Source organism: Corella eumyota, chromosome 2 (genome assembly GCF_963082875.1).
Source record: "Corella eumyota chromosome 2, kaCorEumy4.1, whole genome shotgun sequence".
Taxonomy (NCBI): domain Eukaryota; kingdom Metazoa; phylum Chordata; class Ascidiacea; order Phlebobranchia; family Corellidae; genus Corella; species Corella eumyota.
In genome coordinates this window covers 3,825,952-3,842,246 of record NC_137491.1, presented here as the reverse complement: position 1 = coordinate 3,842,246, position 16,295 = coordinate 3,825,952, and positions in this window count along the sequence as shown.

Here is a 16,295-nt window from a genome sequence, read left to right as displayed (position 1 = left end):
TGCGCTTGTGGGGTTCAAACCTGCGTTTTTAAATTTACATTTTCTCTTAACGCTTGTAATTAGAAAACCTTTAAATTGCCTTTACTCCTTACGGCATAAACAAAGTCACGTGTTTGGATTTTTATCGATAGGTTTTTTTGTAACAGAGTGTTTAAAGTGAGAGCACATGTTTTAACTTTAAAAGTTAAAAATTGAGTTAGATTGATTTAAAAAGTCGCAGTTGTTTGATTAATTTCAATATTTTATATAAAAACAACTATGTTTGAAATATTCGTAGGTTATACTTGATTGCTAGTTATTAGTAAGTCAGTCTAATGTTGACGTATTATTTGGTAATATTTAAAAATGCGTTTACTTAGTAAGAATTTAAATTAACTAGAATAAGTTTCATTATAAGGTTGTAAGTGAAATTTAACAGGACCATTTTATAACTACAAGGTGTTTTTGACTTACATAAAGGACCAGAATGTTTTAAAAAGTTTATCGTATTTTATAACTTTATTATTTAAATTTTTTTTTTTTAATTTAAAAAAAAGGAAATTTTAAGCGAATAAAAAAAGTTATAATGTTTTGAACAGCACATAATAATATATTTTATTTAAGGCTGTTTTAAACGTGACTACGTAAACCCATATGCCATATTTTTGTATAAAGTTTTATACAAAAAGTTTTAAATCAAAAAGTAGCTTTTATTATTAAAATTACCGTACACTAAATTTTTAGAATATTTCGGAAATGATTAGAATCTTATGATACTTTTATTAAAATAAATCTTTTTTTTAATGCAAAAAATTTTAATTATATTAAAAACGCATTGCCTTTAGTGAAATTAGGTAATAGAAATTTACTAAAACAAATCGAAAAGCAAAAGTTGTGACGGCTTATTATATTACGCTGTAAGCGCTTATTCACGTGACTCCGTATAGTCAATGGTAACTTAGTTTTGTATAGAAATAATATCAAAAAGGTTTAAAATTGAAAATTATTTACCAATATAAGGGTAGAAGCCTAATGAACATACTTTTAAAATATTTTGTCAAATTTTAATATTTAAAATAGTTATGACACTTTTACTAATTAAGTGTCATCTTTATAGCACGATTTTATATATTTTTTAGAAGCATATTTACCTAATTAACATTGTAAATAAAAAAATTCAGTAAAAATACTTAATAAAATAAAAGTTATGTTGATTTTATATTTGGTCTATTGACTTGGCAACATTTCGTTATCAGCTTACCCACGTGACTTTGTGACGTCACTGACCATGCTAGTTAGTATAAAAACTTTTTTTTTTAAACCAATTTTTAAAATCGAAAAAAAACTTTACCAATATAAGCGCAGTAGCTTAATAATCTTATTCTTAGGATATTTTGTTAAATTGTAAATATTTAAATAAGTTATGACATTTTTACTAATAAAGTGTCATCTTTCAAAACACAGTTTTATATATTTTATTAGAATCCGTGAAAATACTTTATAAAACAAGTTACATTGTTCATTTTTTTCAACATTTATTTTTATTTTTGAATTAAATACGCAAAAATGCTACGATTAGTGTACTACTGTAGTGGCGGACAGGTAAGGCGCTTGCTTTCCATTCCTATCATTCCAGTTCGAATACCTCTGTTGGTATTCGATTCCAAATAAATATTTTTCTCTTTATTAAAGTGTCACTTTACAACCAATGTACTCTTGAAAAATTAAGTCAATAGGCCAAATAAAAAAAACAACGTAACTTTTATTTTATAAAATATTTTCACAAATTTCTTTTTCTACAATGTTAGTTAGGTAAATGTGTTTCTAATAAACAAAATAAAACTGTGTTTTAAAAGATGACACTTTTATTAAAAATTGATGAAATTTCAGAACCTAAAATTTTATATTTTATTAGACGTCCAACAAAATAAAACTGTGTTTTAAAAGATGACACTTTTATTAAAAATTGATGAAATCTCAGAACCTAAAATTTTATATTTTATTAAACTAACATTCAAGATAAAACATTTCGCGATAATTTTGAGTAAAACAAAAGTTTGAGCTAATTTTTATTCTGGGTTTAATTAGGTCACGTGATATTTTTGGCCAATGATATTGCATATACATTTTTTTTTAAAAATTAAAAATTTTAAATTAAAAAATAATTGTTCTGTTAAAACCGCACAGGTCCAATTAACGTGTTTACAAAATATTTTTTAAAAACTTTAATATTCATAAAAGTTATAACATTTTTATTAAAAATTAACGAAATCTCAAAACCTAAAATTTTATATTTTATCAGACGCGCATTGGTATAATTAACATTCAAGATAAAACATTTCGCAAAAATTTTAAGTAAAACAAAAGTTTGAGCTAATTTTTATTCTGGGTTTAATTAGGTCACGTGATATTTTTGGCCAATGATATTGCATATAAATTTTTTTTAAAAAATAAAAAATTTTTAATTAAAAAATAATTGTTCTGTTAGAACTGCGCAGGTCCAATTAACGTGTTTACAAAAAATTTTTTGAAAATATTAATATTCATAAAAGCTATGACATTTTTATTAAAAATTGATGAAATCTCAAAACCTAAAATTTTATATTTTATTAGACGCGCAGTGGCGTAACTAACATTCAAGATAAAACATTTCGCAAAAATTTTCAGTAGGAGAAAAGTTATGGCTAATTTTTATTCTGGGTTTAATAAGGTGACGTGATATTTTTGGCTAATAATATTGCATATAAATTTAAAAAAAAAAATAAAAAAATTTTAAATTAAAAAATAATTGTTCTACTAGAACTGCGCAGGTCCAATTAACGTGTTCACAAAATATTTTTTTGAAAATATTAATATTCATAAAAGTTATGACACTTTTATTAAAAATTTATGAAATCTCAAAACCTAAAATTTTATATTTTAGTAGACGTGCATTGGCGTAACTAACATTCAAGATAAAACATTTCATATATAAGGTCACGTGATATTTTTGGCTAATAATATTGCATATAAATTTTTTAAAAAAAATAAAAAAATTTTAAATCGAAAAATAATTGTTCTACTAGAACTGCGCAGGTCCAATTAATGTGTTCACAAAATATTTTTCGAAAATATTAATATTCATAAAAGTTATGACACTTTTATTAAAAATTTATGAAATCTCAAAACCTAAAATTTTATATTTAAGTAGACGCGCATTGGCGTAACTAACATTCAAGATAAAACATTTAGCAAAAATTTTCATTTGAACAAAAGTTAGAGATAATTTTTATTTTGAGTTTAATTAGGTCACGTGATATTTTTGTCCTTTGATATTGCATATGAATTTTTTGAAAAAAATAAAAAATTGTAAATCAAAAAATAATTGCTCTGTTAGAACTGCACAGGTCCAATTAACGTGTTCACAAAATATATTTTGAAAATATTAATATTCATAAAAGTTATGACACTTTTATTGAAATATTATGAAATCTCAAAACCTAAAATTTTATATTTTATTAGACGTGCATTGGCGTAACTAACATTCAAGATAAAACATTTTGCAAAAATATTTATTAGAACAAAATTTAGAGCTAATTTTTATTTTGGGTTTAATTAGGTCACGTGATATTTTTGGCAAATGATATTGCATACAAATTTTTTTTAAAAAATAAAAAAATTTAAATCAAAAAATAATTGCTCTTTTAGAACTGCACAGGTCCAATTAACGTGTTGAAAAAATATTTTTTGAAAATATTAATATTCATAAAAGTTATGACACTTTTAATAAAATTTTATGAAATCTCAAAACCTAAAATTTTATATTTTATTAGACGTACATTGGCCTAACTAACACTCAAAATAAAACATTTCGCAAAAATTTTCGGTAGAACAAAAGTTAGAGCTAACTTTTATTTTTGGTTTAATTAGGTCACGTGATATTTTTGGCCAATGATATTGCATATAAATTTTTTAAAAAAAATAAAAAATTTTAAATTAAAAAATAATTGCTTCGTGAGAACTGCACAGGTCTAATTAACGTGTTCACAAAATATATATTTCGAAAATATTAATATTCATAAAAGTTATGACACATTTATTAAAAATTTATGAAATCTTAAAACCTAGAATTTTATATTTAAGTAGACTTGTATTGGCGTAACTAGCATTCAAGATAAAACATTTTGCAAAAATTTTCATTAGAACAAAAGTTAGAGCTATTTTGTTTTTTGGATTTAATTAGGTCACGTGATATTTTTGGCCTATGATATTGCATATAAATTTTTTAAAAAAAATCAAAAATTTTAAATTAAAAAATAATTGCTCTGTTAGAATTGCACAGGTCCAATTAACGTGTTCACAAAATATTTTTAGAAAATATTAATATTCATAAAAGTTATGACACTTTTGTTGAAATTTTATGAAATCTCAAAACTTAAAATTTAATATTTTATTAGACGCGCATTGGTGTAACTAACATTCAAAATAAAACATTTTGCGAAAATATTTATTAGAACAAAAGTTAGAGCTAATTTTTATTTTGGGTTTAATTAGGTCACGTAATATTTTTGGCAAATTATATTGCATATAAGTTTTAAAAAAAAAATAAAAAATTTTAAATCAAAAAATAATTGCTTCGTGAGAACTGCACAGGTCCAATTAACGTGTTGACAAAATATTTTTTGAAAATATTAATATTCACAAAAGTTATGACACTTTTATTTAAATTTTATGAAATCTCAAAACCTAAAATTTAATATTTTATTAGACGCGCATTGGTGTAACTAACATTCAAAATAAAACATTTAGCAAAAATATTTATTAGAACAAAAGTTAGAGCTAATTTATATTTTGGGTTTAATTAGGTCACGTGACATTTTTGGCAAATGATATTGCATATAAATTTTTAAAAAAAATAAAAAATTTTAAATTAAAAAATAATTGCTCTGTTAGAATTGCACAGGTCCAATTAACGTGTTTACAAAATATTTTTTTTAAATATTAATATTCATAAAAGTTATGACACTTTTATTAAAAATTTATGAAATCTCAAAACCTAAAATTTTATATTTTATTAGACGCGCATTGCTGTAACTAACATTCAAGATAAAACATTTCGCAAAAATATTTATTAGAACAAAAGTTAGAGCTAATTTTTATTTTGGGTTTAATTAGGTCACGTGATAATTTTGGCCAATGATATTGCATATAAATTTTTTGAAAAAAATAAAAAATTTTAAATTAAAAAATAATTGCTTCGTGAGAACTGCACAGGTCTAATTAACGTGTTCACAAAATATATATTTCGAAAATATTAATATTCATAAAAGTTATGACACATTTATTAAAAATTTATGAAATCTTAAAACCTAGAATTTTATATTTAAGTAGACTTGTATTGGCGTAACTAGCATTCAAGATAAAACATTTTGCAAAAATTTTCATTAGAACAAAAGTTAGAGCTATTTTGTTTTTTGGATTTAATTAGGTCACGTGATATTTTTGGCCTATGATATTGCATATAAATTTTTTAAAAAAAATCAAAAATTTTAAATTAAAAAATAATTGCTCTGTTAGAATTGCACAGGTCCAATTAACGTGTTCACAAAATATTTTTTGAAAATATTAATATTCATAAAAGTTATGACACTTTTGTTGAAATTTTATGAAATCTCAAAACTTAAAATTTAATATTTTATTAGACGCGCATTGGTGTAACTAACATTCAAAATAAAACATTTTGCGAAAATATTTATTAGAACAAAAGTTAGAGCTAATTTTTATTTTGGGTTTAATTAGGTCACGTAATATTTTTGGCAAATTATATTGCATATAAGTTTTAAAAAAAAAATAAAAAATTTTAAATCAAAAAATAATTGCTTCGTGAGAACTGCACAGGTCCAATTAACGTGTTGACAAAATATTTTTTGAAAATATTAATATTCACAAAAGTTATGACACTTTTATTTAAATTTTATGAAATCTCAAAACCTAAAATTTAATATTTTATTAAACGCGCATTGGTGTAACTAACATTCAAAATAAAACATTTAGCAAAAATATTTATTAGAACAAAAGTTAGAGCTAATTTATATTTTGGGTTTAATTAGGTCACGTGACATTTTTGGCAAATGATATTGCATATAAATTTTTAAAAAAAATAAAAAATTTTAAATTAAAAAATAATTGCTTTGTTAGAATTGCACAGGTCCAATTAACGTGTTTACAAAATATTTTTTTTAAATATTAATATTCATAAAAGTTATGACACTTTTATTAAAAATTTATGAAATCTCAAAACCTAAAATTTTATATTTTATTAGACGCGCATTGCTGTAACTAACATTCAAGATAAAACATTTCGCAAAAATATTTATTAGAACAAAAGTTAGAGCTAATTTTTATTTTGGGTTTAATTAGGTCACGTGATAATTTTGGCCAATGATATTGCATATAAATTTTTTGAAAAAAATAAAAAATTTTAAATGAAAAAATAATTGCTTCGTGAGAACTGCACAGGTCCAATTAACGTGTTCACAAAATATTTTTCGAAAATATTAATATTCATAAAAGTTATGACACTTTTATTAAAATTTTATGAAATCTCAAAACCTAAAATTTTATATTTTATTAGACGTACATTGGCCTAACTAACATTCAAGATAAAACATTTCGCAAAAATTTTCGGTAGAACAAAAGTTAGGGCTAATTTTTATTTTGGGTTTAATTAGGTCACGTGATATTTTTGGCCAATGATATTGCATATAAATTTAAAAAATAAAAAATAAAAAATTTTAAATTAAAAAATAATTACTTCGTGAGAACTGCATAGGTCCAATTAACGTGTTCACAAAATATTTTTCAAAAATATTAATATTCATAAAAGTTATGACACTTTTATTAAAAATTTATGAAATCTCAAAACCTAAAATTTTATATTTAAGTAGACGCGCATTGGCGTAACTAACATTCAAGATAAAACATTTAGCAAAAATTTTCATTTGAACAAAAGTTAGAGATAATTTTTATTTTGAGTTTAATTAGGTCACGTGATATTTTTGTCCTTTGATATTGCATATGAATTTTTTGAAAAAAATAAAAAATTGTAAATCAAAAAATAATTGCTCTGTTAGAACTGCACAGGTCCAATTAACGTGTTCACAAAATATATTTTGAAAATATTAATATTCATAAAAGTTATGACACTTTTATTGAAATATTATGAAATCTCAAAACCTAAAATTTTATATTTTATTAGACGCGCATTGGCGTAACTAACATTCAAGATAAAACATTTCGCAAAAATATTTATTAGAACAAAATTTAGAGCTAATTTTTATTTTGGGTTTAATTAGGTCACGTGATATTTTTGGCAAATGATATTGCATACAAATTTTTTTTAAAAAATAAAAAAATTTAAATCAAAAAATAATTGCTCTTTTAGAACTGCACAGGTCCAATTAACGTGTTGAAAAAATATTTTTTGAAAATATTAATATTCATAAAAGTTATGACACTTTTAATAAAATTTTATGAAATCTCAAAACCTAAAATTTTATATTTTATTAGACGTACATTGGCCTAACTAACACTCAAAATAAAACATTTCGCAAAAATTTTCGGTAGAACAAAAGTTAGAGCTAACTTTTATTTTTGGTTTAATTAGGTCACGTGATATTTTTGGCCAATGATATTGCATATAAATTTTTTAAAAAAAATAAAAAATTTTAAATTAAAAAATAATTGCTTCGTGAGAACTGCACAGGTCTAATTAACGTGTTCACAAAATATATATTTCGAAAATATTAATATTCATAAAAGTTATGACACATTTATTAAAAATTTATGAAATCTTAAAACCTAGAATTTTATATTTAAGTAGACTTGTATTGGCGTAACTAGCATTCAAGATAAAACATTTTGCAAAAATTTTCATTAGAACAAAAGTTAGAGCTATTTTGTTTTTTGGATTTAATTAGGTCACGTGATATTTTTGGCCTATGATATTGCATATAAATTTTTTAAAAAAAATCAAAAATTTTAAATTAAAAAATAATTGCTCTGTTAGAATTGCACAGGTCCAATTAACGTGTTCACAAAATATTTTTTGAAAATATTAATATTCATAAAAGTTATGACACTTTTGTTGAAATTTTATGAAATCTCAAAACTTAAAATTTAATATTTTATTAGACGCGCATTGGTGTAACTAACATTCAAAATAAAACATTTTGCGAAAATATTTATTAGAACAAAAGTTAGAGCTAATTTTTATTTTGGGTTTAATTAGGTCACGTAATATTTTTGGCAAATTATATTGCATATAAGTTTTAAAAAAAAAATAAAAAATTTTAAATCAAAAAATAATTGCTTCGTGAGAACTGCACAGGTCCAATTAACGTGTTGACAAAATATTTTTTGAAAATATTAATATTCACAAAAGTTATGACACTTTTATTTAAATTTTATGAAATCTCAAAACCTAAAATTTAATATTTTATTAGACGCGCATTGGTGTAACTAACATTCAAAATAAAACATTTAGCAAAAATATTTATTAGAACAAAAGTTAGAGCTAATTTATATTTTGGGTTTAATTAGGTCACGTGACATTTTTGGCAAATGATATTGCATATAAATTTTTAAAAAAAATAAAAAATTTTAAATTAAAAAATAATTGCTCTGTTAGAATTGCACAGGTCCAATTAACGTGTTTACAAAATATTTTTTTTAAATATTAATATTCATAAAAGTTATGACACTTTTATTAAAAATTTATGAAATCTCAAAACCTAAAATTTTATATTTTATTAGACGCGCATTGCTGTAACTAACATTCAAGATAAAACATTTCGCAAAAATATTTATTAGAACAAAAGTTAGAGCTAATTTTTATTTTGGGTTTAATTAGGTCACGTGATAATTTTGGCCAATGATATTGCATATAAATTTTTTGAAAAAAATAAAAAATTTTAAATGAAAAAATAATTGCTTCGTGAGAACTGCACAGGTCCAATTAACGTGTTCACAAAATATTTTTCGAAAATATTAATATTCATAAAAGTTATGACACTTTTATTAAAATTTTATGAAATCTCAAAACCTAAAATTTTATATTTTATTAGACGTACATTGGCCTAACTAACATTCAAGATAAAACATTTCGCAAAAATTTTCGGTAGAACAAAAGTTAGAGCTAATTTTTATTTTGGGTTTAATTAGGTCACGTGATATTTTTGGCCAATGATATTGCATATAAATTTAAAAAATAAAAAATTTTAAATTAAAAAATAATTACTTCGTGAGAACTGCATAGGTCCAATTAACGTGTTCACAAAATATTTTTCAAAAATATTAATATTCATAAAAGTTATGACACTTTTATTAAAAATTTATGAAATCTTAAAACCTAAAATTTTATATTTTATCAGACGCGCATTGGCGTAACTAACATTCAAGATAAAACATCTCGCGAAAATATATATTAGAACAAAAGTTAGAGCTAATTTTTATTTGGGTTTAATTAGGTCACGTGATATTTTTGGCCAATGATATTGCATAAAATTTTTTTGAAAAAAATAAAAAATTTTAAATCAAAAAACAATTGATCTTTTAGAACTGCACAGGTCCAATTAACGTGTTGACAAAATATTTTTTGAAAATATTAATATTCATAAAAGTTATGACACTTTTATTAAAAATTTATGAAATCTTAAAACTTAAAATTTTGTATTTAAGTAGACGTGCATTGGCGTAACTAACATTCAAGATAAAACATTTTGCAAAAATTTTCATTAGAACAAAATTTGGAGCTAATTTTTATTTTGGTTTAATTAGGTCACGTGATATTTTTGGCCAATTATATTGCATATAAATTTTTAAAAAATAAAAAATTTTAAATGAAAAAATAATTGCTTCGTGAGAACTGCACAGGTCCAATTAACGTGTTCACAAAATATTTTTCGAAAATATTAATATTCATAAAAGTTATGACACTTTTATTAAAAATTTATGAAATCTCAAAACCTAAAATTTTATATTTTATTAGACGCGCATTGCTGTAACTAACATTCAAGATAAAACATTTCGCAAAAATATTTATTAGAACAAAAGTTAGAGCTAATTTTTATTTTGGGTTTAATTAGGTCACGTGATAATTTTGGCCAATGATATTGCATATAAATTTTTTGAAAAAAATAAAAAATTTTAAATGAAAAAATAATTGCTTCGTGAGAACTGCACAGGTCCAATTAACGTGTTCACAAAATATTTTTCGAAAATATTAATATTCATAAAAGTTATGACACTTTTATTAAAATTTTATGAAATCTCAAAACCTAAAATTTTATATTTTATTAGACGTACATTGGCCTAACTAACATTCAAGATAAAACATTTCGCAAAAATTTTCGGTAGAACAAAAGTTAGGGCTAATTTTTATTTTGGGTTTAATTAGGTCACGTGATATTTTTGGCCAATGATATTGCATATAAATTTAAAAAATAAAAAATAAAAAATTTTAAATTAAAAAATAATTACTTCGTGAGAACTGCATAGGTCCAATTAACGTGTTCACAAAATATTTTTCAAAAATATTAATATTCATAAAAGTTATGACACTTTTATTAAAAATTTATGAAATCTCAAAACCTAAAATTTTATATTTAAGTAGACGCGCATTGGCGTAACTAACATTCAAGATAAAACATTTAGCAAAAATTTTCATTTGAACAAAAGTTAGAGATAATTTTTATTTTGAGTTTAATTAGGTCACGTGATATTTTTGTCCTTTGATATTGCATATGAATTTTTTGAAAAAAATAAAAAATTGTAAATCAAAAAATAATTGCTCTGTTAGAACTGCACAGGTCCAATTAACGTGTTCACAAAATATATTTTGAAAATATTAATATTCATAAAAGTTATGACACTTTTATTGAAATATTATGAAATCTCAAAACCTAAAATTTTATATTTTATTAGACGCGCATTGGCGTAACTAACATTCAAGATAAAACATTTCGCAAAAATATTTATTAGAACAAAATTTAGAGCTAATTTTTATTTTGGGTTTAATTAGGTCACGTGATATTTTTGGCAAATGATATTGCATACAAATTTTTTTTAAAAAATAAAAAAATTTAAATCAAAAAATAATTGCTCTTTTAGAACTGCACAGGTCCAATTAACGTGTTGAAAAAATATTTTTTGAAAATATTAATATTCATAAAAGTTATGACACTTTTAATAAAATTTTATGAAATCTCAAAACCTAAAATTTTATATTTTATTAGACGTACATTGGCCTAACTAACACTCAAAATAAAACATTTCGCAAAAATTTTCGGTAGAACAAAAGTTAGAGCTAACTTTTATTTTTGGTTTAATTAGGTCACGTGATATTTTTGGCCAATGATATTGCATATAAATTTTTTAAAAAAAATAAAAAATTTTAAATTAAAAAATAATTGCTTCGTGAGAACTGCACAGGTCTAATTAACGTGTTCACAAAATATATATTTCGAAAATATTAATATTCATAAAAGTTATGACACATTTATTAAAAATTTATGAAATCTTAAAACCTAGAATTTTATATTTAAGTAGACTTGTATTGGCGTAACTAGCATTCAAGATAAAACATTTTGCAAAAATTTTCATTAGAACAAAAGTTAGAGCTATTTTGTTTTTTGGATTTAATTAGGTCACGTGATATTTTTGGCCTATGATATTGCATATAAATTTTTTAAAAAAAATCAAAAATTTTAAATTAAAAAATAATTGCTCTGTTAGAATTGCACAGGTCCAATTAACGTGTTCACAAAATATTTTTTGAAAATATTAATATTCATAAAAGTTATGACACTTTTGTTGAAATTTTATGAAATCTCAAAACTTAAAATTTAATATTTTATTAGACGCGCATTGGTGTAACTAACATTCAAAATAAAACATTTTGCGAAAATATTTATTAGAACAAAAGTTAGAGCTAATTTTTATTTTGGGTTTAATTAGGTCACGTAATATTTTTGGCAAATTATATTGCATATAAGTTTTAAAAAAAAAATAAAAAATTTTAAATCAAAAAATAATTGCTTCGTGAGAACTGCACAGGTCCAATTAACGTGTTGACAAAATATTTTTTGAAAATATTAATATTCACAAAAGTTATGACACTTTTATTTAAATTTTATGAAATCTCAAAACCTAAAATTTAATATTTTATTAGACGCGCATTGGTGTAACTAACATTCAAAATAAAACATTTAGCAAAAATATTTATTAGAACAAAAGTTAGAGCTAATTTATATTTTGGGTTTAATTAGGTCACGTGACATTTTTGGCAAATGATATTGCATATAAATTTTTAAAAAAAATAAAAAATTTTAAATTAAAAAATAATTGCTCTGTTAGAATTGCACAGGTCCAATTAACGTGTTTACAAAATATTTTTTTTAAATATTAATATTCATAAAAGTTATGACACTTTTATTAAAAATTTATGAAATCTCAAAACCTAAAATTTTATATTTTATTAGACGCGCATTGCTGTAACTAACATTCAAGATAAAACATTTCGCAAAAATATTTATTAGAACAAAAGTTAGAGCTAATTTTTATTTTGGGTTTAATTAGGTCACGTGATAATTTTGGCCAATGATATTGCATATAAATTTTTTGAAAAAAATAAAAAATTTTAAATGAAAAAATAATTGCTTCGTGAGAACTGCACAGGTCCAATTAACGTGTTCACAAAATATTTTTCGAAAATATTAATATTCATAAAAGTTATGACACTTTTATTAAAATTTTATGAAATCTCAAAACCTAAAATTTTATATTTTATTAGACGTACATTGGCCTAACTAACATTCAAGATAAAACATTTCGCAAAAATTTTCGGTAGAACAAAAGTTAGAGCTAATTTTTATTTTGGGTTTAATTAGGTCACGTGATATTTTTGGCCAATGATATTGCATATAAATTTAAAAAATAAAAAATTTTAAATTAAAAAATAATTACTTCGTGAGAACTGCATAGGTCCAATTAACGTGTTCACAAAATATTTTTCAAAAATATTAATATTCATAAAAGTTATGACACTTTTATTAAAAATTTATGAAATCTTAAAACCTAAAATTTTATATTTTATCAGACGCGCATTGGCGTAACTAACATTCAAGATAAAACATCTCGCGAAAATATATATTAGAACAAAAGTTAGAGCTAATTTTTATTTGGGTTTAATTAGGTCACGTGATATTTTTGGCCAATGATATTGCATAAAATTTTTTTGAAAAAAATAAAAAATTTTAAATCAAAAAACAATTGATCTTTTAGAACTGCACAGGTCCAATTAACGTGTTGACAAAATATTTTTTGAAAATATTAATATTCATAAAAGTTATGACACTTTTATTAAAAATTTATGAAATCTTAAAACTTAAAATTTTGTATTTAAGTAGACGTGCATTGGCGTAACTAACATTCAAGATAAAACATTTTGCAAAAATTTTCATTAGAACAAAATTTGGAGCTAATTTTTATTTTGGTTTAATTAGGTCACGTGATATTTTTGGCCAATTATATTGCATATAAATTTTTAAAAAATAAAAAATTTTAAATGAAAAAATAATTGCTTCGTGAGAACTGCACAGGTCCAATTAACGTGTTCACAAAATATTTTTCGAAAATATTAATATTCATAAAAGTTATGACACTTTTATTAAAATTTTATGAAATCTCAAAACCTAAAATTTTATATTTTATTAGACGTACATTGGCCTAACTAACATTCAAGATAAAACATTTCGCAAAAATTTTCGGTAGAACAAAAGTTAGGGCTAATTTTTATTTTGGGTTTAATTAGGTCACGTGATATTTTTGGCCAATGATATTGCATATAAATTTAAAAAATAAAAAATAAAAAATTTTAAATTAAAAAATAATTACTTCGTGAGAACTGCATAGGTCCAATTAACGTGTTCACAAAATATTTTTCAAAAATATTAATATTCATAAAAGTTATGACACTTTTATTAAAAATTTATGAAATCTCAAAACCTAAAATTTTATATTTAAGTAGACGCGCATTGGCGTAACTAACATTCAAGATAAAACATTTAGCAAAAATTTTCATTTGAACAAAAGTTAGAGATAATTTTTATTTTGAGTTTAATTAGGTCACGTGATATTTTTGTCCTTTGATATTGCATATGAATTTTTTGAAAAAAATAAAAAATTGTAAATCAAAAAATAATTGCTCTGTTAGAACTGCACAGGTCCAATTAACGTGTTCACAAAATATATTTTGGAAATATTAATATTCATAAAAGTTATGACACTTTTATTGAAATATTATGAAATCTCAAAACCTAAAATTTTATATTTTATTAGACGCGCATTGGCGTAACTAACATTCAAGATAAAACATTTCGCAAAAATATTTATTAGAACAAAATTTAGAGCTAATTTTTATTTTGGGTTTAATTAGGTCACGTGATATTTTTGGCAAATGATATTGCATACAAATTTTTTTTAAAAAATAAAAAAATTTAAATCAAAAAATAATTGCTCTTTTAGAACTGCACAGGTCCAATTAACGTGTTGAAAAAATATTTTTTGAAAATATTAATATTCATAAAAGTTATGACACTTTTAATAAAATTTTATGAAATCTCAAAACCTAAAATTTTATATTTTATTAGACGTACATTGGCCTAACTAACACTCAAAATAAAACATTTCGCAAAAATTTTCGGTAGAACAAAAGTTAGAGCTAACTTTTATTTTTGGTTTAATTAGGTCACGTGATATTTTTGGCCAATGATATTGCATATAAATTTTTTAAAAAAAATAAAAAATTTTAAATTAAAAAATAATTGCTTCGTGAGAACTGCACAGGTCTAATTAACGTGTTCACAAAATATATATTTCGAAAATATTAATATTCATAAAAGTTATGACACATTTATTAAAAATTTATGAAATCTTAAAACCTAGAATTTTATATTTAAGTAGACTTGTATTGGCGTAACTAGCATTCAAGATAAAACATTTTGCAAAAATTTTCATTAGAACAAAAGTTAGAGCTATTTTGTTTTTTGGATTTAATTAGGTCACGTGATATTTTTGGCCTATGATATTGCATATAAATTTTTTAAAAAAAATCAAAAATTTTAAATTAAAAAATAATTGCTCTGTTAGAATTGCACAGGTCCAATTAACGTGTTCACAAAATATTTTTTGAAAATATTAATATTCATAAAAGTTATGACACTTTTGTTGAAATTTTATGAAATCTCAAAACTTAAAATTTAATATTTTATTAGACGCGCATTGGTGTAACTAACATTCAAAATAAAACATTTTGCGAAAATATTTATTAGAACAAAAGTTAGAGCTAATTTTTATTTTGGGTTTAATTAGGTCACGTAATATTTTTGGCAAATTATATTGCATATAAGTTTTAAAAAAAAAATAAAAAATTTTAAATCAAAAAATAATTGCTTCGTGAGAACTGCACAGGTCCAATTAACGTGTTGACAAAATATTTTTTGAAAATATTAATATTCACAAAAGTTATGACACTTTTATTTAAATTTTATGAAATCTCAAAACCTAAAATTTAATATTTTATTAGACGCGCATTGGTGTAACTAACATTCAAAATAAAACATTTAGCAAAAATATTTATTAGAACAAAAGTTAGAGCTAATTTATATTTTGGGTTTAATTAGGTCACGTGACATTTTTGGCAAATGATATTGCATATAAATTTTTAAAAAAAATAAAAAATTTTAAATTAAAAAATAATTGCTCTGTTAGAATTGCACAGGTCCAATTAACGTGTTTACAAAATATTTTTTTTAAATATTAATATTCATAAAAGTTATGACACTTTTATTAAAAATTTATGAAATCTCAAAACCTAAAATTTTATATTTTATTAGACGCGCATTGCTGTAACTAACATTCAAGATAAAACATTTCGCAAAAATATTTATTAGAACAAAAGTTAGAGCTAATTTTTATTTTGGGTTTAATTAGGTCACGTGATAATTTTGGCCAATGATATTGCATATAAATTTTTTGAAAAAAATAAAAAATTTTAAATGAAAAAATAATTGCTTCGTGAGAACTGCACAGGTCCAATTAACGTGTTCACAAAATATTTTTCGAAAATATTAATATTCATAAAAGTTATGACACTTTTATTAAAATTTTATGAAATCTCAAAACCTAAAATTTTATATTTTATTAGACGTACATTGGCCTAACTAACATTCAAGATAAAACATTTCGCAAAAATTTTCGGTAGAACAAAAGTTAGAGCT